Raw genomic sequence first — 22,671 nt, 5'->3', positions numbered from 1 at the left:
TTCTTGCGGGCACAATTTTCTTTAAAAAAAAAACGGGTCAACCGTCGAGACTTATTGGGAGATAGGTTCCACAGCAATATTTTGTTTGACCGAATCATGCATACATGCAGTGTGCACGCGTCATATTATATTTGTTGTTCTCGCGATTTAGCGCATCATACTGGCGATCTGGGCATGGCCCAAAATCTTTTTATTATACGTGGAGGACGGTCCACTAAAACAAAATAGAAGTGCTATGCTATTACGGTATAGCACCCTTTATCAGAGCACCAATTGTCTGGCTTATGCATTATACAGCCTGGCAAACAGTATTTTTTTCCTTTGGGTCAACAAGAATATCGTGTCGCCCCGTTCATATTCTGATCAACAACTCTATCTTTATGTATCATCATCATCATCATCATCATCATAATCATCATCATCATCATCATCATCATCATCATCAGCCTGGTTACGCCCACTGCAGGGCAAAGGCCTCTCCCATATTTCTCCAACAACCCCGGTCATGTACTATTATGTATCTTAATCTTCGCCAAACATTTTAACTTCATCGCGCATTGTGTGGTCTTTAACCCATTGTGAAGTTTTTTGGTAACCTCCAAATTGCCTTCTAAATTATAAGATTCGGCTTACAAGAAATGTGTCAGATGAACAACTGCCAACTATTGATGCAAGAATGTTAGCAAACAAATGTTTCTTATTTACTATTTTGAAACTTGCTTCGAAATATTTGGAGGACGCTTAAGCTTCGCCTTTAAGAGTGGAACGCGATAGCATTCAAAGATCCCTGACTGCTTCTTCCGTTCCCCGACAACTGCACCGTATGTAACCGTAACGTTTACTAGGCAATACTGGCGGAAAACGCTATGCACGCAGGCGTTCTTTCTGGTACAAACGTGCGCGTCTTCCGGGGGCCACGATGTGGCGAATGCCAGCGCCATCTGGAAATGCTTCAAGGAACTCGGCGCGTCGCTCCGTAGTCTCCGAGATATTCGTGCGCTGGCCGGCGCAAATGGCGGACGCCGTGGCTGGTCTACGAAGGTAGAAATGCTGGAAGAGGGGTTTCTTTGAGCTTTCACATAAAAGAATTATATTTTCTCGCGTATTGAATTGACAACCAAACGATACCATCTCGGTAAGTTGTGTTTAAGTCGCACTTTAGTACTTTTCTACGTATTTTAACTTGAGAAATTCAATTAGCTCAGTAAGTTCCTTGCGCCACATGAAGGGCCTTGGTATGCGTGGCTTGAAATTCTTTTTGCTATAACGACGTCTGATGCTACACGCGGGACGCCGATGGCGAATTTTCCGCGACGTGGGGCACTTAACGCTGTCGCGTTAAAACCTACCTTGAAAACTGTTACATGAACTTTTCGTTTCTGGTAGCTATACAGAGCATAGCTTCTAGGAGGGAGCAATGAAGAACCGCGAAAAAACGAAATACGGTGGTAGAGACCTTCGTGCAAAAATGGCTACGTGGCTTTGAGAAAGTCAGGAGCACGCGAGGTTGCTTACCGAGTAACGCACCGACAGCAAGGCCAACCCAAGAACGTCAAATTTGAAAGTCAACTTTTGTCCCGCCTTGGCTCCTTACCCTGACGCTTATTAATAAAGAGAATACATATTTGAATGGTTGAGTACTTTTTGGAGGTAATTAGAGGACATCTGGCATGAAAGGACGCTTTCCTGCGGAACTATTTTTCGTTTAATTATAACTGAACTAGTGCGTTCTCTATCACCCATGCCTCTCCTTTAGATGCTAGATTTACAGATAATCAGACCAATGTGTACGGCTGCTAAATGATTAATAAGTAACACCAGGATACAGAAGACCTGAGTGCTCACTGAGTGCCATCTAATGTGAAAGAAGTTGGGCCCATTGAGGAAGGTAGATCCCTAGAGGCTGGCAGCACAACCATATGCAGTGGCAGAACGAGTCCATCGAGTTCAAGAAATCTTTTCTTCAAGCATTCTCTTATCTGACCACTGAAATGGCGAATCATGCGCCTGAATCACTTATCCAAATTTTGCTGATCATTTACTATCGTGCGGTGCATGTTAAAAAGCATACAATGAAAGTCAATTTCACAAAGTGTTGCCTAGCAGAACGTTGTGGTTAGGCTATTTATTATTTTAAGAGACATTCGCTCGAAGTCATGAAGAATATGAATGTGGTATAGTGGACTTGATACAACTTGTTAGAACATAAGTTAGCTGTGAACATATATACAGTGGCTTCGTGTAGCACATTTGTGGAGATCATACGCCGCATCTTGAGTTTTCTAGCATTTTTAGAATAGGAAACATCTCTGTCAAAGAAAATCCCGCGTACTGGTGCTACGTATTACTTGCCGTCATGCATGTGGAATCGCAGTTCTCTTGAATTTGAGAGCATGAAGAAATATCTCGCAAAGTGATTAAATGCAAAGTGCTCTTTTGTAAATAAAAAAAACTTGGAAATATTGTTTAAAGCCGAAGATGGCAACACAAGGGCCTCAAATACAGCCAATTAGGACAGGTTAATATACGCCTAATACAGATGTGTCTGGAGCATGGTGATGTGATGTGGGAATATCAATAAGGTGACGTCCGCAATACAGTTCAAGTCGGTGAAAATGTCAGCAGAATGTCACTGAACAGTTCGTCTGGAAATGAGCAGGAAATATCAATTCTTAACAGATTGACACTTTGGAAGCAACAGAGAGCAAAACGAACTTAGGTGGATGAACCAGTATGGAAATTATTAGCCCCACGAGTAGTGCGCTCGGAGCTGCGTAGTCACTTTTATTCTTCAAATAATAATCATCATCATCCTGATTACGCCCACTGCAAGGCAAAGGCCTCTCCCATACATCTCTAACTACCCCGGTCATGTACTAATTGTGGCCATGTTGTCCCTGCAAACTTCTTAATCTCATCCGTCCGCCTAACTTTCTGCCGCCCTCTGCTACGCTTCCCTTCCCTTGGAATCTAGTCCGAAACCCTTAATGACCATCGGTTATCTTCCCTCCTCATTACATGTCCAGCCCATGCCCCCCCTCCCATTTCTTTTTCTTGATTTCAACTAAGATATCAGTCTCTCGCGTTTGTTCCCTCACCCAATCTGCTCTTTTCTTATCCCTTAACGTTACACCTATCATTCTTCTTTCCATAACTCGTTGCGTCGTCCTCAATTTAAGTGAAACCGTTTTTGTAAGCCTCAAGGTTTCTTCCCCGTACGTGAGTGCTAGTAAGACACAGCTGTTATATACTTTTCTCTTGAGGGATAATGGCAACCTGCTGTTCATGATCTGAGAATGCCTGCCAAACGGACCCCAGCCCATTCTTATTCTTCTGATTATTTCAGTCTCATGATCCGGATCCGCAGTCACTACCTGTCCTAAGTAGATGTATTCCCTTACCACTTCGAGTGCCTGACTACCTATCGTAAACTGCTGTTCTCTTCCGAGAATGTTAAACATTACTTTAGTTTTCTGCAGATTCATTTTTAGACCCACCCTTCGGCTTTGCCTCTCCAGGTCAGTGAGCATGCATTGCAGTTGGTCCCCTGAGTTACTAAGCAAGGCAATATCATCTGCGAATCGCAAGTTAATAAGGTATTCTCTATTAACTCTTATCCCCAATTCTTCCCAATCCAGGTCTCTGAATACCTCCTGTAAACACGCTGTGAATAGCATTGGAGAGACCGTGGCTGGTAAATTAGCTGTAGTAATTTGAATATGCTGCGTTCCATGATAACCTAAAAACTGTTATTTTTCATAACCCACCGTCGTGCCCTTTCATTTAGAAAGCCAATACCAACGAATTGTCGTCTACAAATAAAAAAAGCATGTTCAGCAATCAACGAGCTTATTGCGGCATAATAAGGCATACTGCTGACCTAGCTCTCCTGCATAGCTAATTGAGAGGAGCGCAAGAGAGCGTCTGCGTGGCATCATTATTTTTATAGGAAAATGCTCTGCGCGTCTCGTGCATGTATGGATACCTTCTGATCCTCCATGTTCAAGTGCGCATGCGCAGGGGATACCGATACAGTATGGTGACGGTGCGGAGACGCTTCAAGGGCCCATATAAGTGACGACGTTACACATAGCTTGGAATAAAAAAAAGCGGTCAGTTGATTCTAAAGATTATTTGAAGTTTGAAGGACTGAATACACTGAAGTGAGAAATTTAAACCTCCATACGAAGACTTGCGAGGAAAAAATGTAATCGCTTCTCGTCCGAGAAATGAAATTTCCACCTAGCTTAGTGTATTGCTCATGACGTTGTTGCTACATGAATCGCTTTGGAGGGGCCATATCATCACATCAAATCAGAATAAGGAGTATTCCCGAAATTGCGTCAGTCAGTGTTGCCAGTGCAAACTAAACAACCTTAAACACTATTGCCACTAATGAAATTTGTTAGTTCCCTGCCTTACGGGAAGTTCCCTTCATAAAAAACATCCGAGGACATCTAAGTAGTTCTCATCTGTTGTGAGTGCGAAAGCATTATTGTCCATTTGAACGCCGCTGAGCAGTGCTTTTGGTTATGAGCTCCTCGCGTGCAAGCGAGCATGCTGAGAGGCAGGGCGCTTTTTGATTTAGCCTTAGCGAGGCGTAGTGAGAACGCAGGCGACAGCATGTGCGGACAACGAATGCGCGGATAACACATGCTTCCAAGAGCGAGAGACAGCGTGACATGCGTGGCGACGATGCCCTCTTCGCTCGCACAACACCTGGCGTGCTACTGCGGCAAGTGTCCTCTTTCGTCCGCCCTGTTCCGTCGAAGCGCGCTCGTGGCCTGGTGTCACAGCCAATGGAAATTTAGGGGCGCCGCTTCACTGCTACCAATGCCTTCATTTTAGATCAATGAGTTATTAGACACTTTCGCAATATTGTTAAGCTGCAAACGTAGTTGATAGCAATGACGATGTGCTGGCGAAGCGGGGCATGGCTACCTTCTGACCAACTTATAGTCAACAGCCGCACAACAACCTGATAAAAGCCTCACCAGCACTGATAAGTCCCTCATATTGTACTTCACTTCGTGAAGAGTGCAATTTGTTATCAATTTAGCGACTCGTGGCAAAATATGCCCGTTCGCACAAAAAGAAGCGATCTCTTCCACATTACGTTTATTGATAACGCTTGACTCGAAACATGTGTGAAACGGCCTTGATAACGTGTAACGTCACGCGTAACGTGTGCTCGTAACGTGTCTGCGTCGTTGCCGTGCAGTCTCGGTATGCACGCTGTATGCGCACTCACACGGGGAGGATAAGAAGGTCTCCAGAGATGCAAGATAGGCGCAGCGCATTTCCATGTAAAAAAGCCGCCGCCAAATTGTTGTGCCGTTACGCTCCACCTGCGAATCTGAGCCAGGGCGCCTTTTTATGCCTCCATAACCTTGATTTACCCGAACAGAAATTTTTCGCAAGCTCTAGGGCGAAAGAAAAATAAGAAAAAGAAGTGTCGGGCTTGCTTCGTTGAAGTACCAGCGCGTACACTTTTTTTGCGAAGATAAAGATGAAAATCGGCACTGCATTCTCCCACCATCCCAATTGAACTCCTGGTCCTACGTGCCTCAAGTTCATCGAATCAAGCGTTGTGGTCTTGATAATCTTTTCGTAGCTGCAATTTTTTACGTCTTGAATTTTCTGAGTTTGAGCAGCAATCTCATTCCTACGCATGGAGGCAGGCTTATATCAACACATGTGCTCATATAAGTAAAAAACATGCACTAGACAAATTTCTAATTCCATACATGGACTATTGAATGGCGGTCGAGTATATTCTGATGGAGTAGAAGGTAACGGTTCATTTATTTGACTGGTTTTCATTGGGTGAGTATCATGGTCCCTTTTAATACACGCAAACGTGCTGCTTGCCAAGTATGGTGGTCTAAAATTCCTAGATCCTCAGACCCTAAAGATAATTTTCGCTGTGACGGAGCATTGACAGTGCTTGTTTAGTTCCACTATACTGGTATTTTAGTTGCTGTCCATTGACGAAGAAATTAAAACAGCGACGACTTTCACGATGAGCAAATTGTCTTGCGCTAATATGTGCTTGGCCTCAAGTGTATCTCAGGCAATGAGGGCACATTTACGCTTTCCAAGATATGTTTCGTCAATGACATAATTTGTGTATTTTGTGTTGTGATGTCGCTTTTGGTCTGCGTAGTGTACCAGTGAAGTTCACGGCGCCTATCATTCAATTTATTGCTGCGAAGCTATGCATAGCTATAGCATTTCTGTAGTCCGTGAGGTGGAAAGAGTTTTATTGGGTCCTGAGGAGCCCCTTCCCACCCACTCTTGGTTTAGTGGTCGGCAGGGGTCGCGGGCCGCACCCACGTTGGGACGGGAAGCCCGTGAGCCTCCGCCTTTTCGTCAGCCCTCTGGATGGCCCGGAGCTGGGTCTGGTGGTCGTCGCTTCGCAGGGCATCCATCCAGTCTTCTTCTTTGCTGAACACGGTGCCGCTTAACGCGGAGCATTGCCAAAGCATGTGCGATAGCGAGCAGTACGATTCGCCGCAATCCGGACATTGCGGCTCTACGTCCCGTGAATAAAGGCTCATTCTGCCTCTCGAGGGGAACGACCTTGTTTGTAGCATTCTGAATATAGATGACTGTGATCTAGTGAGTTTAGCGTGGGGGAGCGGGAAGGTCCTCCTCGACAGCTGATAATGCGTTGTTATTTCGCTGAAGGTGAGCAGCTGGTCTCGGTGCTCCCCTCCCTCCCCGCCACTTCGCTCGCCACGATCGCCGCGATGCGTGAGTCCTCGCGCGTGTCCGTGTGCCAGCTCGCCGGCCCCCATGTGGCCTGGAAACCGTTTGAGGATGTGATGACCCGCGGCTCCCTCACTGCCGAGGACCGCCGCCGCTTTCCGCGATATCGAGCCCGAGGCGAATGCTGTGGCCGCCGATCGCGAATCTGTGTATACGTAAGGATGTTCGGGGTCCCTCATTGCCATGGCTATTGCCACCTGTTCGGGAACCTCGGACGTTACCCCCTTGACCGATGCTGCGTTAATGATCGTACCATCCCAGCGCATCGAGACGGCCGCGTACCGGTCGCTGCGCCCGTACTGGGTCGGGTCTACAAATGCCACCAGTCCCGGACAGTTGGCGGTCGATTTCAGCAGTGCTTGGGCCCTCGCCTTTCGGAGCCCCTCGTTGAATTGCGGGTGGACGTTTCTCGGAAGCCGTTCTACCTTGAAAGTGCCCCTGACCGCCGCGCTGAGCGCGACGCTGCGTGCGTTGCACTCTACCTCTGCATTTATCCCTGCTTCTTCTAGGATGCGTCTGCCGGCCCTGGTGGTCGACAGCCGCACGACCTGTGCCTTGGTCTGGGCTTCGATGATTTCTGCTAGCGAATTGTGGAGCCCTAGTCGATCGTGCCACTCCGTGCTTGTACTGATCGGAAGATCTAGCACCCTCTTGATGCTCTTGCGCATCAGTGAGTCTATCTTGGCCGCGTCTCTTTTGGTCCATTTTAGCGCCGACGCTACGTAATTTACGTGACTCATGAGGAAGGCGTGGTAAAGTCTGATGAGGTTGCTCTCGCTGAGCACTCCCCTGCGGTTGGTCACCCTGAGGATCAACCAGAGCATATTCTCCGTTTCGGACGTGAGTCTCATGACCGTTTGCGTGTTACCGCCTTTAGCCTCAATTAGCAGCCCCAGGATTCTTATAGTGTTCACCCTGGGGATCGGCTCGCCGGTACTCGTGTGTAATTTGATTGGCATTTCATCGATCGGCGTCAAATTCCTCATGCATTGTTTCGAGGGCCTGTAGAGCAACAGTTCCGATTTGCTGGGTGACAGACGGAGTCCCGTTTCCTTCAGGTACTCTTCCGTTGTGTCCAGCGCCTCTTGAAGAGCCCGCTCGACTTCTGCGTCGGACCCTCCCGGGCACCACACCGTAATATCGTCTGCGTACAAGGCGTGATTGACGTTGGTCACTCTCGTTAGCCGGTCCGAGAGCCCTTTCAATGCTAGATTGAATAATAGTGGGGAGAGCACCGCCCCTTGTGGGGTGCCCCTCGCGCCCTGCGTGTATCAATCGGACGTGGCGTGTCCTATTTGGATCGTAGCTTTCCTGTCTCTGCGGAAGGAGCCTATGTAAGAGAGGAATTTCCCGCCGAGCCCCATCACCGAGATCGTTTCCATTACAAATCTGTGTTTCCCCGTGTCGAATGCTTTCGTTAGGTCCAGGGCCAGTATGCCCCTGGTGCCTCTGGTTATGCCGTCGATTATGTGCTTTTTGAGTTGTAACATTACGTCCTGTGTGGAGAGGCCCGGTGTGAAGCCCGCCATGTTATGTGGGAAGAGGCCCTCTCTCTCTATGTGCCGTGATACTCGGTTATGTATGGCAAGTTCCGCCGTCTTGCCTACGCACGAGGTCAGCGACATTGGCCGCATGTTCTCCTCCGCAAGTGGTTTACCGGGTTTCGGTATTAGTATGACCGAGGCCTCTTTCCAGACCTCTGGTATTCGTCCCGTTTCCCAACCTCTGTTGATTTCTTCGGTGAGCTTCTAGACCGACTTTCCGTCTAGGTTTCTCAACAGTTTGTTCGAGACCCCGTCAGGGCCCGGAGCGTCCATTGAGGCCTTGTAAGGCATACCAAATTTCCGATTCCGTGAAGGGCGCGTCCAGTTCTTCGACCTCTGTGCCGGCGTATTGTGGATAGTCGCCATCGCCTGACGGGCCCAGTGGCAGATGCGTCTCCGCCAGCTCCTTTAGGAACTCGCTCTCCGTTTTGCCCTGCTCCTTTTGTTTGTGTAAAATCCTATCAATTGCCAATCTCTGATTGCCTTTGGATTGCTTGTCGTCTAACAGTTTCTTTAGGTCGTTCAATTTGCGCCCGGTTCTCATTTGTCCGTCTACCGACACGCACACCTCGTTCCACTGTTGCTTGGAAAGCTCGATCGAGTGCGCTTCGATTTCCCGGTTTAGTGCCGCTACTTTCTTTCGCAGTCTGCGATTTAGTTTTGCGTTTTCCACCTGGCCGTGATGGAATTCTCTGCCTCTAATAGGTGTGCCAATCTCGCATCCATCCTTTCCACGTTCACTTCAGTTTCGACCACCCTCGTCGCGGCCTTGATGTCCTCTTTGAGCCTTCTAAAAAGGGTATCTAGGTCCACGTATTAGCTTGTGTCTTCCTTCCTTATACTGCGGAAGTCATCCCAGTCGGTGACCTTAAATTTTCTCGGTAGTCCGGCCCTGATGGGGATCGTTACCGCCAGTAGGTAGTGGTCGCTGCCGAGGTTGTCGTGCAGGTTGCGCCACTCGGCCCCTAGCACGTTCTTGACAAAGGTCAGGTCGGGCGTCGTGTCCCGCGCCACCAACGTGCCTAGTCGACTCGGAATGCGGGGGTCCGTCACCAGCTCTAGCGAGCACATAGTGACTGCCTCCAATAGCCGCTGTCCCTTAGGCATTGGCCTTGCGCAACCTCAGGCTCCGTGGGGCAAGTTAAAATCTCCTGCCACTATTAGAGGGCCCCCCTGGCCATTGAGGCCGCCTTCGTTGTTATCGATGTGAACGACTGTCTGTGGTTAGAGGGCGGGCTGTACCCGTTCACTACGAATACACTGTTTTTCAGCCAACTGTTCGGTATGATTTCGATCGCGGTTACCTCCGCTTTCGTGTTGCCTAATTTCAAATCTCGTTCCTTGAAATAGCATTTGTTCGCAACGAGGGTCGCCACTCCGAGCTTACCCTGTCAGAATTTCAACGAGGCGACCCGGTAGCCGGGCAAGGTCGCCTCACTACCCAAAGTTTCTTGTAAGATTATGACGTGCGGTTTGTCCGCCTGTGAGGCAACGAACTGTAGCAGCGGAGCCTAGCGCTTTTTGATGCTAGCGCTATTCCACTGCCACACGACCAGCTCTCTAGTTGAGTTGTTCGCCATGATTGATACCGTGGATTTGTTAAGCGCCTGCAGGCGCCATGTGTGCTTCGATACGCGTCACTCTTGGCGCGAGCGCTACTATGCTTTCCGCTAGTTGCTGGACCATTAGCTGCAAAGAGCTTATCGACTGCTCAATTCCCAATAGGATGCTACTGGACTCGTGTTCCACCAGGTTTCTTCCCTCCGTCAGGGGAGGGGCCCTGCGTTTGACCGAGTGAACCGACTGCTCCCCTTGCGGGGTCGGTGTACTTTGCGACACCTGCTGCTGCTGTTGTTCGGCTAGCTGAGAAGTGGAACCTTGTTTCCGAAACGATTCAAAATCCGCCCTTATTTGCTTAATCCCCTCTTTGAGGCGCGCGTTTTCTTCCGCTAGCTGAGCTATTGTAGGTTCGTCCTTGTTATGCTTTGGCAATGCTACCTGCGTTACCTTTGATTGTGATTTCGGTTGCGGCTTTGGCCTGGCCCAGTCCGCCCAGGTCGGCCCTCTTGAATACGCACTTGGGAGCGGGAGCGCCCCCTGGAGCGGGAACGGCCTCTCGATCGGCTGCGCTGTCGCAGTGTCGGCGTGATCGAACGTCCCCCTCTCGAAGCGCTTGCCACGCTGGAATCGCGTGATCTACCTTCCATCTCTCGCGGCTGGCTTTGCAGCCGCGATTTCTTGGCATTTCTGCGTCGGCGCCTCCTGTGCCGCACGACGTAAGGGATTTGGTATGCGTTAAGAGACAAAGCCGGCAATATCGTTACTAATATGGATGAGATAGTTCAAGTGACTGAGGATTTCTATAGAGATTTATACAGTACCAGTGGCACCCTCGACGATAATGGAAGAGAAATTAGTCCAGAGGAATTCGAAATTCCAAAGGTAACGCCGGAAGAAGTAAAGAAAGCCTTGGGAGATATGCAAAGGGGGAAGGCAGCTGGGGAGGATCAGGTAACAACAGATTTGTTGAAGGATGGTGGACAGATTGTTCTAGAGAAACTGGCCACCCTGTATACTCAATGCCTCATGACCTCGAGCGTACCGGAATCTTGGAAGAACGCTAAGATAATCCTAATCCATAAGAAAGGGGACGCCAAACACTTGAAAAATTATAGACCGATCAGCTTACTGTCTCTTGCCTACAAACTATTTACTAAGGTAATCGCAAATAGAATCAGGAACACCTTAGACTTCTGTCAAGCAAAGGACCAGGCAGGATTCCGTAAAGGCTACTCAACAATAGATCATGTTCATACTATCAATCAGGTGCTAGAGAAATGTGCGGAATATAACCAACCGTTATATATAGCTTTCATTGATTACGAGAAAGCGTTTGATTCTGTCGAAACCTCAGCAGTCATAGAGGCATTACGGAATAAGGGTGTAGACGGGCCGTATGTAAAAATACTGAAAGATATCTATAGCGGCTCCACAGCCACCGTAGTCCTCCATAAAGCAAGCAACAAAATCCCAATAAAGAAAGGCGTCAGGCAGGGAGATACGATATCTGCAATGCTACTCACAGCATGTTTACAGGAGGTATTCAGAGACCTGGATTGGGAAGAATTGGGGATAAAGGTTAATGGAGAATACCTTAGTAACTTGCGATTCGCTGATGATATTGCCTTGCTTACTAGCTCAGGGGACCAATTGCAATGCATGCTCACTGACCTGGAGAGACAAAGCAGAAGAGTGGGTCTAAAAATTAATCTGCAGAAAACTAAAGTAATGCTTAACAGTCTCGGAAGAGAACAGCAATTTACAATAGGCAGCGAGGCACTGGAAGTCGTAAGCGAATACATCTACTTAGGGCAGGTAGTGACGGCGGATCCGGATCATGAGACGGAAATAATCAGAAGAATAAGAATGGGCTGCTGTGCGTTTGGCAGGCATTCTCAGATCATGAACAGCAGGTTGCCGTTATCCCTCAAGAGAAAAGTATATAATAGCTGTGTCTTACCAGTACTCACCTACGGGGCAGAAACCTGGAGGCTTACGAAAATGGTTCTACTCAAATTGAGGACGACGCAACGAGCTATGGAAAGAAGAATCATAGGTGTAACGTTAAGGGATAAGAAAAGAGCAGATTGGGTGAGGGAACAAACGCGAGTTAATGACATCTTAGTTGAAATCAAGAAAAAGAAATGGGCATGGGCAGGACATGTAATGAGGAGGGAAGATAACCGATGGTCATTAAAGGTTACGGACTGGATCTCAAGGGAAGGGAAGCGTAGCAGGGGGCGGCAGAAAGTTAGGTGGGCGGATGACATTAAGAAGTTTGCAGGCATGGCAAGGCCCCAATTAGTACATGACCGGGGTTGTTGGAGAAGTATGGGAGAGGCCTTTGCCCTGCAGTGGGCGTAACCAGGCTGCTGCTGCTGATGATGATCGTTGCTTGCACTTGTCCGCCGTCGGGTGTTGGCCCCCGCAGAGGGCGCACTTGGACGAGCACTGGTGGTCTTCAGCCAAGTCGTTGACTCTGCAGGCGCGGCACCTCTTCTTGTGAGGATTTGGACACACGTCGACTCTGTGGCCCAAGTCACCGCACCCGTAGCACACGTCGTTTTGCCGCTTGTATAGCGCGCAGCGTATTAGGCTTATGCCACCCATGACATAGCTCGGCACTTTCATGCCGTCGAAGAGCACTACTACCGTCGAGGTGTTTTTCATCCGCTTGGCTTCCAAGGCCTTGGGATTTCTTTGGTTCACGATCATGGCCTGAAGCTGGGCCTCGTTGATTTCGGGGTCCACTCCTTTGATGACCCCCTTGCACTTGTTGTCCGGCGCCGCAATGTATGCGGCCACATTGTATGCGCCTTCTCTTAGGTGAAGCTTGTGAATTCCGGCGTATGCGTTCGCGTTATTCTCAGTCGGCGTGGTCACAACGAGAATGTTCTGGGTGTCGTTCGGACAAACGATGTCTTCCTCGGTCTCGTTCGGTGGGAGCGGGGCCGCCATTGCTAGCGCTTGCGCCAGGTGAATTTGCTCACTTTTTTCACGTCCAGGACGTCTCTCGGCCTCACTATGATGCGAATGTGGTCCCTCGGTAGCCGAGGGAGCCTCGATGCGGCGACGAGGCGCTTGATCGCGCTATGCAGGCGAGCCGTGCGGCGGACGCCCTTCGTCTCTGCTCGTCCCTCGTTGCCTCTGTCCGGAACGGTCGGTCCCGGTTTGGCCTTCTTGTTTCTGCCTATAGCCGTCGTCCAGCCTGGGCGATTCGCTTCTTCTTGGGAGATGTCCTCTCCCTCCACGACAGTCTCCATAGCAGGCATCCTGCCTCGCACACGTACGAGCGAGGCCTGGGCCTACTCGCTCCTCGCCCCCGACGATAGGCCTAGTCGAGTAGGGCTAGCTGAGGCGCCGCGTGGTCCGACCTAAAAAGTCTCGGAAATTGAAAAGAGTTCACTGACCTGAAGAAAAATCGGACATCGACGTGTTCCTTATAAGAAAGTGCGTCGAATAGTGCACATTTGGTTGCTAGGAATCACATAAATCAGTCCGAAAACGCGTACAGAAGTGGGAGCCAAAAATTCCACATCAGCACAGGTCGACTTCTTCTTCCTCTGTAGTCCGTGAACAACCCGTGAACTAGCTCGTTGGCGCCCCTCGGCGCAACCGCGCGATCGCGCTCGTGCCACTGCTCAAGCCTTCATCGTCGTCGTTTCCTTCCAGAGTGGGCTGCGCTGCCGGTTATTTCTTAAGGAGGTGTGAGCCGTTCACTGGCAAGATGAAAGCATCGTCATCATCATCAACAACAATTATCATCATCAGCAATAGTGGGAGCATCGTCGTCTTCCACAGCTGACTGGTCCTGTAAATGCATACAAGTAAATGCATACGAATGAGACATGTACAGATAAGCGTTCACAACCCAGCGCGAATCTTTCATTTGTGAGTTAACGTTGTATGGTCGGCGAACACAAATACCTATCCTGGTAGTTCTTTGAGACGAGTATCACCAAGTACAAAAGGTTACAGTAAATGCACATTAGCTTGGCGAAAGAATGATTCTATCTTCAATAGGTTGTCCCGACGCGAAAACGCTCGATGAGCAGGTTGATAGAAATAACAAAAAACTCTCTCTCAATGTAAATACGAAACACTTAAGCTTTGCACCGCTTAAGAATGCGCGAAAAGAGCAGATAGTTGTCGAATATAAATGTTTCTTTCTCTCAACGGCATCACTGTGAAAAATAATTTTCCTGCCTGCATTGCTGTTCAGTGCAAGGCTTTGGTGTCTCCACGACTTCATCCCATATCCATCCCATTAATCCATAGTAATTGCCTAAATTTCTGCTAGACATGCCATCAGAGAGATTCGCTGCGCTGATTGCTAGCTGGAAGTGAAAAATCAACCAAGGCATAGCCGGCGCAAATGTACACTACGCTTATTTGCATCATTGGTTCCTAGTTGAGGATTTCGGCTGTTCGAAGACATCGGTAATGTTGCGATCCAAGAGGTACATAAAACAACAGTGCAAACGAGTTGCAGGGAAGACGCTGTCATTAGTCACATCAAGGTGCTTTATTCTGGATGAGCTAATTTCCATTTTAATATTGAGTGTCTGTCATGGACCTAAAAATTCAATGTGTCTCCAATCCTGCAAATAGGAATAGGTAGTCCTTGGTGATTCACATATTTTACAGTGTGGGCGCAAGCACAAGAATTTCATAAGTGCTCACCACGTCTTTACAAGTGGCTTCGAGCGGTGAAGTTTAGAGAGAAAGCACTATTCCGTTCACTGAGAGATCTTGCAGAAAACTGAACATTTCTAAACCTAATATGGAAACCCACATGGGAAAGATACGTCAAAATTATTCCTGCGCAACGCCTTTTTATGTGAGCCAGATAAATACCGTATTTAAAACTTGACATCAGAACAGTAACGAGAAAAAGTTTTCGTTTCTGCGGTCTGCACATTGCATATCTTCAAAGAGGATGCAACAAAAAACGGATAATAAAATTAATTACATGGTCGGTTACTTTCATGCAAAAATGAGTACGTGGCATTGCGAAAGTGAGCAGCAGGTGGGACTACCGACGGTAAGGCCAACACCAAAAACTTCAGAAGTGAAAGTGAAAATTTCACGTCACGCTGGCTCCTTACCATTACGCGGAATAAATAGAGAGAAGGCAGATTTGAATGCTTGAATACAGTTATTCGCGATAATAAGAGGACATCGAGCATAGGAAGCTCTCCAGCAAACATTTTTTCTCGTATAAGTTTAACTGACGTAGACCATTCTCTGTCAGCTTATGCCTCACTTTCAGACGCTAAATTTACAGAAAACCAGACCAATGCGAACTACAGCTGGTAAATGTTTCACGGGTAACACTAGGATACAGAAGACCCGCGTGCTGAGTGAATGGCAAATAATGTGATAGAGGTTGCACCAATTAGGAAAGCTACACTCCTAGAGACAGGCAGCACGGACGCATAACGAGCCCATCGTGTGAAACAAATTGTTTCTGCAATATATTTCTTATCTGAGCACTGTAACGGAGAATCATGCGCATACATCACTTATCCAAATTTTGCGTGAACATCCATGATCATGGGGTGCATTTTACAGCGCGTACAGCGAAAGTCGACATTCCAACATACACGCCTAGTCAAACGTTGTGGTTATGTTATTTATTAGTTTCAGCGACATGGCGCTCGAGAATATGAGGAATATCAATCCTGCGAAGCAGACTCGACCCGACTTGCTCAAAATTAAATTAGCTGTGAAGGTATGTAGTACATGACTTAAAGATCAATAATGCCCTAGTATTCAACGAGCTTTCATGAAGAAAGTTACTCCTGGGCTACGTGTGCTATATCCGTGGTTACCGTATGTTGCATCTTCAGTTTTCTTCCACTTCTTAAACGGAAATTCCTCCGTGAGATAAGTCCCTCGGTCAGGGGCCACGTATTACCAGTCAACATATGTACGGCATCATGCTTTTCTCAGATTCGAGAGCATGGAAGAGAATTTTGTAGAGTGGCTAAATGCGAAACTGTTTCTTTTGTATATTACAATAAAAAGCGACTTAGAAATATTTTTTGTCGGATATGCGAACGATGGCAGCCAAACGACATTCAACACAGCCTATTAAGGCAGCTTAATGCACGCCTAATACATATATGTCTTACTCATGTTCCTACGATGGGGAAATATATGATTTGACGTCTGCAGTAGACCGAAACGCGGAGAAAACGTCAGAAGAGTGTCGCTGGGAATGTTCCTATGTAAATGAGAAGAAAATGTCAAGCAGTAATAGAGGCGCCAATTTGTTTCAAGCCACAGAGGGCAAAAGACACTTATGCAGGTGAATCGCTATGGCAATTATTATAATCGCACGAGTAGTGCGCTCTGTACTGCGTGGTCGCTTTTTTACAAAGGATCACCGTAAAAGACCTGTTTTTATTTCAATATCATGTCAATACATGTCAATTCGATTCTCAATTACATGAGAATCGAAAAACTCGTATTCCGCAGCACCCACCATCTTGTCGTTTCATTCATATGTCCAGTACGAAGGGATAATCGTATCCAAAGTGAAATATAAACATGTAGGCAAGGAATGAAGCTGATAGGGCATATGAAGGCAGACTGGTGCCCTGGCCCAGCTGCGTAGCTCAGTGAGCGGAGCCATAGGACGTGTCTGCGTCGCAGCGTTATTTTGACAGGCAAATGGACTGCGCGTTTCTTGCATTTCTGGAGACCCTCTAGTCCTCCATGCTCGAGTGCACATGCACCGTGGATACGGATACAGCACGGCGACGGCGCGCATGCGCTTCGAGGGTCCATATAAATCGCTACCTACCACTGCATTAAATCGAATTACCTATCACTGCATTTCTTCTTAAAATGTAACTTTGATCCGTGTTTCCTTGTATGTATTGTGCCGTACTCTTTCCTAGTTGATGCTAGTGTATGTTGCACAACTGTATTTGTGTCTACTCCTTAAGAGTTTTCTATATCTTTGTTTCTTCTTTTATAGTTTCGCTGCCAATCGTTCCGAAAAATATGCCCCTGTGAGCGTGACCATCGGTGCCGTTGGAGTCCTCGGACTGACACGAGTTCGTTAGTTAGTTAGTTAGGGTTTAATGGCACAAAGGCAACTAAGGCCATGCTGCGCCAGTCACAAGACAAAATAAAACGGAACGATAGGGCAGGTAAACCTGCATTACATTATAGTTGGTGTAAATAACCATTTTTTTTCTAAATAGTCGAAGAGGTTAGGAAATGGCACTAGGGGGTCATCTGCTAGTAATAGGGCCGTGTGTAATGGAATGCGCAAATTATACAGGCTGTGTAAAAACCTCCGTCTCAGTGTATCGATGTGTGGACATGGTATGAAGATGTGCATGACTGTAAGAGCTTCATTGCATTTTTCGCAAGTTGGCGGGTTTTCTTTTCGGAGAAGGAAATTGTGCGTCAGATGTGTGTGTCCGATTCGAAGTGGACACAAGATCACCTCGTAGAATCGTTTCTGGTGACTGCATGATTTCCACTCACCAATTACAGGTTTAATTAGATGAAGCTTGTTGCTTAAACGATTGTCCCAATCGCGTTGCCATTTTGACGTCAAGGCCATCCGAATCGCACTGACACTGTCTTTATATGGAAGTGCTGTATTTTGAATGTTTTTGTACGCTGGCCATTGATGCGCATCTATCCGTTGCTTCGTTACCAAATATTCCAACATGGCTTGGTACCCATCAAAACTTAATTTATCTTCAATATTTGTTTGACGATAATGAATTCAAAGTATCACCCAACAAGGGTTCACTTTGGGATTTCGTGTGTAGAGCCTTCAGTACGCTTAATGAATCTGTGTTTATGACAGTTTTTTGAAGTTTGTCAGCAATGATCTTTTGAACTACCGTCCATATTGCGTACACTTCGGCTGTGTAGACAGAGGCATGCTGAGGTAATCGAATACTTGTTTCCCAATTTTCAGTTACGGCCCCCACAGCCACGTGTTTTTTCGTTTTAGAGCCATCAGTATAAAATTCCATGTAGTTTATATACTTGTCTTGAAGTGCGCGGAATTCTTGTATAATGTGTTCATGTGGTGTGTCCCTTTTCTTTAAATGTGTTAGTGTCCAATCACATAACGCTATGGAATCACACCACGGGGGTAAACGTTCTGGCTTTCTGGCAACCTGGAGTACTTCCTGAGGGATGTCGTAATCCCGACAGTATTTCTCGTATTGCAGGATAAGCGGCCTAATCATGTTTGGTTTATTGGTATACTGTAAGCGTGAGCTGCACTGTGTGACGATGTTGTAGCATATGTGCTGTGGTGAGGATCGGATTCTGAGTATTAAGGAAAAAGTTAGTAGCGCTCTGCTATGCTGTAAAGGAGGCTTATTACATTCAACACGTAAGCTCTGTATAGGTGATGTTCTGTAAGCACCTCCTGCCAGTCGTAGTCCTTGGTTATGAACTGGATCAAGTCGTCGGACGTAAGATATGCTGGCTGAACCATATAAGATGCTACCGTAGTCTAATTTGCTACGCAAAGTGCGGTAGATGCGTAGCTCGCATTTACGGTCAGAACGCCACCGTTTCCGGGAGAGGATTTTTAAGATTTTAAGTACATTGTTCACTTTGATTTTAATACTATTTATGTGCGCGAGAAAGTTCGACCTTTTATCAAACAGAACACCCAGAAACTTGTGTTCCTGTTTTACGGGTAGTGTGGCATCCTGTAGTTTGAGGGTGGGATCGGCTTGTAGGCCTCTTTTTTATGTAAAGACAGCGAAAGCCGTTTTGAGATGCCCACTGCGTTAGTTTGTTTAATGTAATTTGAATTTGTCGTTCGCAGGTTACCATGTTCGATGCACGACATGCAATTTGAAGATCATCCACATATAGTGAATGCATTATAGAGAATAAAATTACATTATTGTGCGAGTTCATTTTCACCACAAACAATGTTGTGCTCAATACGCATCCCTGAGGTACTCCGTTTTCCTGAATAAATACGCTGAATAGCACCGTTCCTTAACGCACTTGGAACGTTTGATTGGACATGAAATCAGCTAGACGTATAAGCATTCTGCAGCGGATCCCTAAATCCGCTAAATCCCTTAAAATACCGAACCTCCATGTTGTGTCGTACGCCTTTTCAAGATCAAAGAAAACTGTGAGACAATATTGCTTGTGTAGAAAGGCCGCACGTATCTCGTGTTCTAACCGAACTAGATGATCTGTTGTAGAGCAGCCTTTCTTGTACCAACACTGATGATTATCGGGCAGGTTCTCAGTTTCGAGGACGCATGCCAATCTGATGTTTATAATGAATTCATAGGACTTGGCAAGGCAGCCTGTGAGTGCTATAGGTCGGCAGCTGGTTGCTGTTGTAGGATGCTTTTCAGCTTTCAAGGAAGGGATTATAATGGCTTTTTTCCACTGATTCGGCATTTTTCCTGTTTCCCAGATTATGTTCAAAAAGCGGAGCAATGTCTTAACTGCTTTTAAGATAGGTGTGCGAGCATTGTGTAATGTATTCTGTCGGGACCTGGCGCTGTTTTTTGCCTGTAGTGTGTACTCTGTTGATTTCCGGAAGTGTTAAGGGGGCATTATGTGGTTTCTTGGAACTTCCTGTTGTGGGAAGCTTTTGTTTTTCTGATGATCGTTTATACTTTTGAAATTCAGTGGAGTAGTTTAGTAAGCTTGATATGTTATGGAAATGCTGCCCTAATATGTCTGCTTGTTCTTTTAAATTCGTTTGTGTACCTGGAGGTGAGAGTACGGGGATCGTATAAGGAGCGCACTCGCTTTTAAACTTACGAAGCTGATCCCACATTCTTTTGGATGCTATTGAGCTATTGATGGAGAATACATACGTTTGCCAAGACTGTCTTTCGGCTTGCCTACGCGTGTACCTGGCTTTCGCCTTTGCTTTTTTGAAATACAGGAGGTAATCTTGTGTTGGGGGATATCGCCGAAATATACCCCACGCTTTGTTTCGTGCTTTTTTAGTTTGAGTACATTCATTCGTCCACCAGGGTTTTAGTTTTTTTCCTTAAGAAGCCGGAGGATTGCGGGATCGTCTGTTCTGCTGCAGCAAGTATGGAGGCAATAATCTTTTCATTCATTTCGTCTTTTGTTTGATCATCTGATATGTGATCAAGACTGGCCTTCTCGCTGAAGAGAGGCCAGTCTGCTAGATGGAGTTTCCAACGGGGTAGTCTTAATGGTACTGTAGGGAAAGGAGATGTTTTTTTAATAATGCCGGTCATATGATCACTACCATAAGGATTGTTGATAACACTCCATTTAAAATCCATCAACAGAGATTGAGTGCACAGCTTCAGATCTAGACAGCTCATAGCTCCTGTGCTTGGGGAGCAGTAGGTTGGCGCACCAGTGTTTAAAAGGCATATTTCGTTAGTCAGGATAAAATCTTCAAGTGTTTGTCCCCTGGTGTCACTTATTTTGCTACCCCATATTGAGATATGAGCGTTAAAATCACCTGCTATTAAAAAAGGCTTAGGTAGCTGGTTTAAAACTACCTCCAGATCTCTTACAGTAAAATTTGAATGTGGTGGAATGTACATTGAACAAATGGTAATGGTTTTATGTGCTATAACCGTGACAGCAACGGCTTCTAAGTGAGTATCAATGGAAACTTCTCTAGCTGCAATGCCGTTCTGTTGAACTATAGCTACGCCACCCGAAAACCGGTTAGCCTGAGTACGATCGCGCCGTACAACAGTGCAGCCTTTTAAAATGTTTTTGTGCTTTTCGCCTAAGTTTGTTTCTTGTAAGCACAAGGCCACAGGAGAGAAGTTACTTAACAAGTCTTTGATGTCACCTAAGTTGTGTAAAAAGCCTCCACAATTCCAATGGATAATAAAAGCCATCTTGAAATTGAAAGGTCAGAAATGGACTGCGGAAAAGTACGAGGTGGGATTATAAGTGACATGGATTAAAAAGGCTAATACAAATGAGCGACAACCTTTAGGTTATCGCTTTCTTATTTTGAATGGTTACTGGGATTTTGTCCCTCTTACCGCGCTCTAGAGAGCGCTTGTCCTTCGGTGTCAATGGCACCGGAGTTTTTGTGTCGACCTCCATCGCTCTCTCTGAGGCGCTGGAGGACCGAGAGTTTGGCGCCGAGATACGTGCCTCGGGCCTTGGAGTTCGCTTGATCTTAGGGCCCTGCGGTTCCATCATGGGGGCGGGAGGAGCGGAAAACATCATGGGGGCGGAGAACTCCGGAGGCCTGTGTGACGCTGCCCCCGACTGCGTCACATCGGCGTAACTTCTTCGCGGAAGGTGCGATAGCCGCTTTCTGGTTTCAAAGAACGATAGCTTTTCTTTCACAGTTAGTGCAATTACTTCGTTTTCCTTTTTCCAGCATGGGCAAGACCGCGAGTAGGCTGGATGGTCTCCTTTGCGGTTAATACAATGTGGGGAAGAAGTGAAGTTTTCAGATTGATGATCGTTTGAGCTGCATTTAGAACAGGTCGTTTGGCCTCGGCATGCATGTGAAGCATCTCCGAACCTATGACACTTGAAACACCGTCTTCAGTTCGGGATATGTGGTCTGACGTTTACCTTTAGATAGCCTGCATCCAGAGAGGTAGGCAATTCGCTTGTTCCAAATGTCAGTATGACATGTTTTGTTGGGATCTCTTGGTCATTTCTGCGGATGGCTATTCTTTGTACTTTTGTCACGTTTTGCTCCTGGGAACCCTCAAGGAGTTCTTCATCGCTTAGGCCAATGAAGTCTTCCTCTGATAACACACCCCGGCTTGGTTTCTGTGTTCTATGCGGTGAAATTGTCACTGTGGCGTCTCCAATAGTGGTAAGTTCCGATAGGTATTGCGCTTGATCTTTATCGTTTAGTTCTAGGACTAGGCCCCCGCTAGACATTTTTGAAGCTTTATATGTAGTTCTGATTTGTCTTTGAGACACTCGGCCACCATAAAGGGAGATAGCTTTCTTACTGGTGTGTTATTTTCACTGTGGACGACATAGTATTTGGGAAATGACCGCGCCTTGCTCCGAAAGGAGAACTGGAACGGTGCTTCGATGCGGCATCTTTTCAGACGCCGATCATAGACAGAAGTTTGCGCTGCCATAAGAAAATTTGTTTGTTCGGCAACAGCGCCGACCGCCCACCACGGAGCCCAACGAGGGGACGTGGCAGAGCTTGCATACAAGCCTGCCAGATGTCAGTCGTACGCCATCACTATAACCAAATATGTTGTACCCCATGTAGGATAGCCACACAAGGTTAACCCTTGACGCCGTGGAGAAAGGAAGTAAATGGAAGAGAGAAGAAGACAGGAAAGATAAAAAAGTGAGAGATAAGGACGAAGGTTTGAGGAGAGAGAGATAGGAAGAGGCGACTACAGATTTCCCCCGGGTGGGTCAGTCCGGGGGTGCCGTCTACGTGAAGCAGAGGCCAGGCCTGACACTAGCCTGAAATACTTTTGTCGCTATATTTTGTGCACTGTGTACTATGGATCATAAAAAAGAAAACTAAAATGGTGCGGACGAGATTGCTTTCGAAAAAGATTGCGGCTGAGCAGGCAGTTTGGAAACTCGACGGGAAAGTCCTCTGGGCAGAAGAAAACGTAGTAACGATTCCTTATCCTCTTTATGTAAGATACGTTGCGTCGTGCATAGCTTCGCGCACGTTAAAGGTAATATTGGCACCGGGTAGAATTTGTGAAGCATAGGTATATTAACAAGTTATTTAAAGGCTACGGTCACGCTACATACGGAAGACGGGTGCCCGAACCAGCCGCCCGTTCTTCCCGCAATATCTTCTTTGTTGACAGTT

The sequence above is a fragment of the Dermacentor variabilis genome, chromosome 11 (assembly GCF_050947875.1).
Source record: "Dermacentor variabilis isolate Ectoservices chromosome 11, ASM5094787v1, whole genome shotgun sequence".
NCBI classification, from domain to species: Eukaryota; Metazoa; Arthropoda; class Arachnida; order Ixodida; family Ixodidae; genus Dermacentor; species Dermacentor variabilis.
This window is presented reverse-complemented; position numbering follows the sequence as displayed.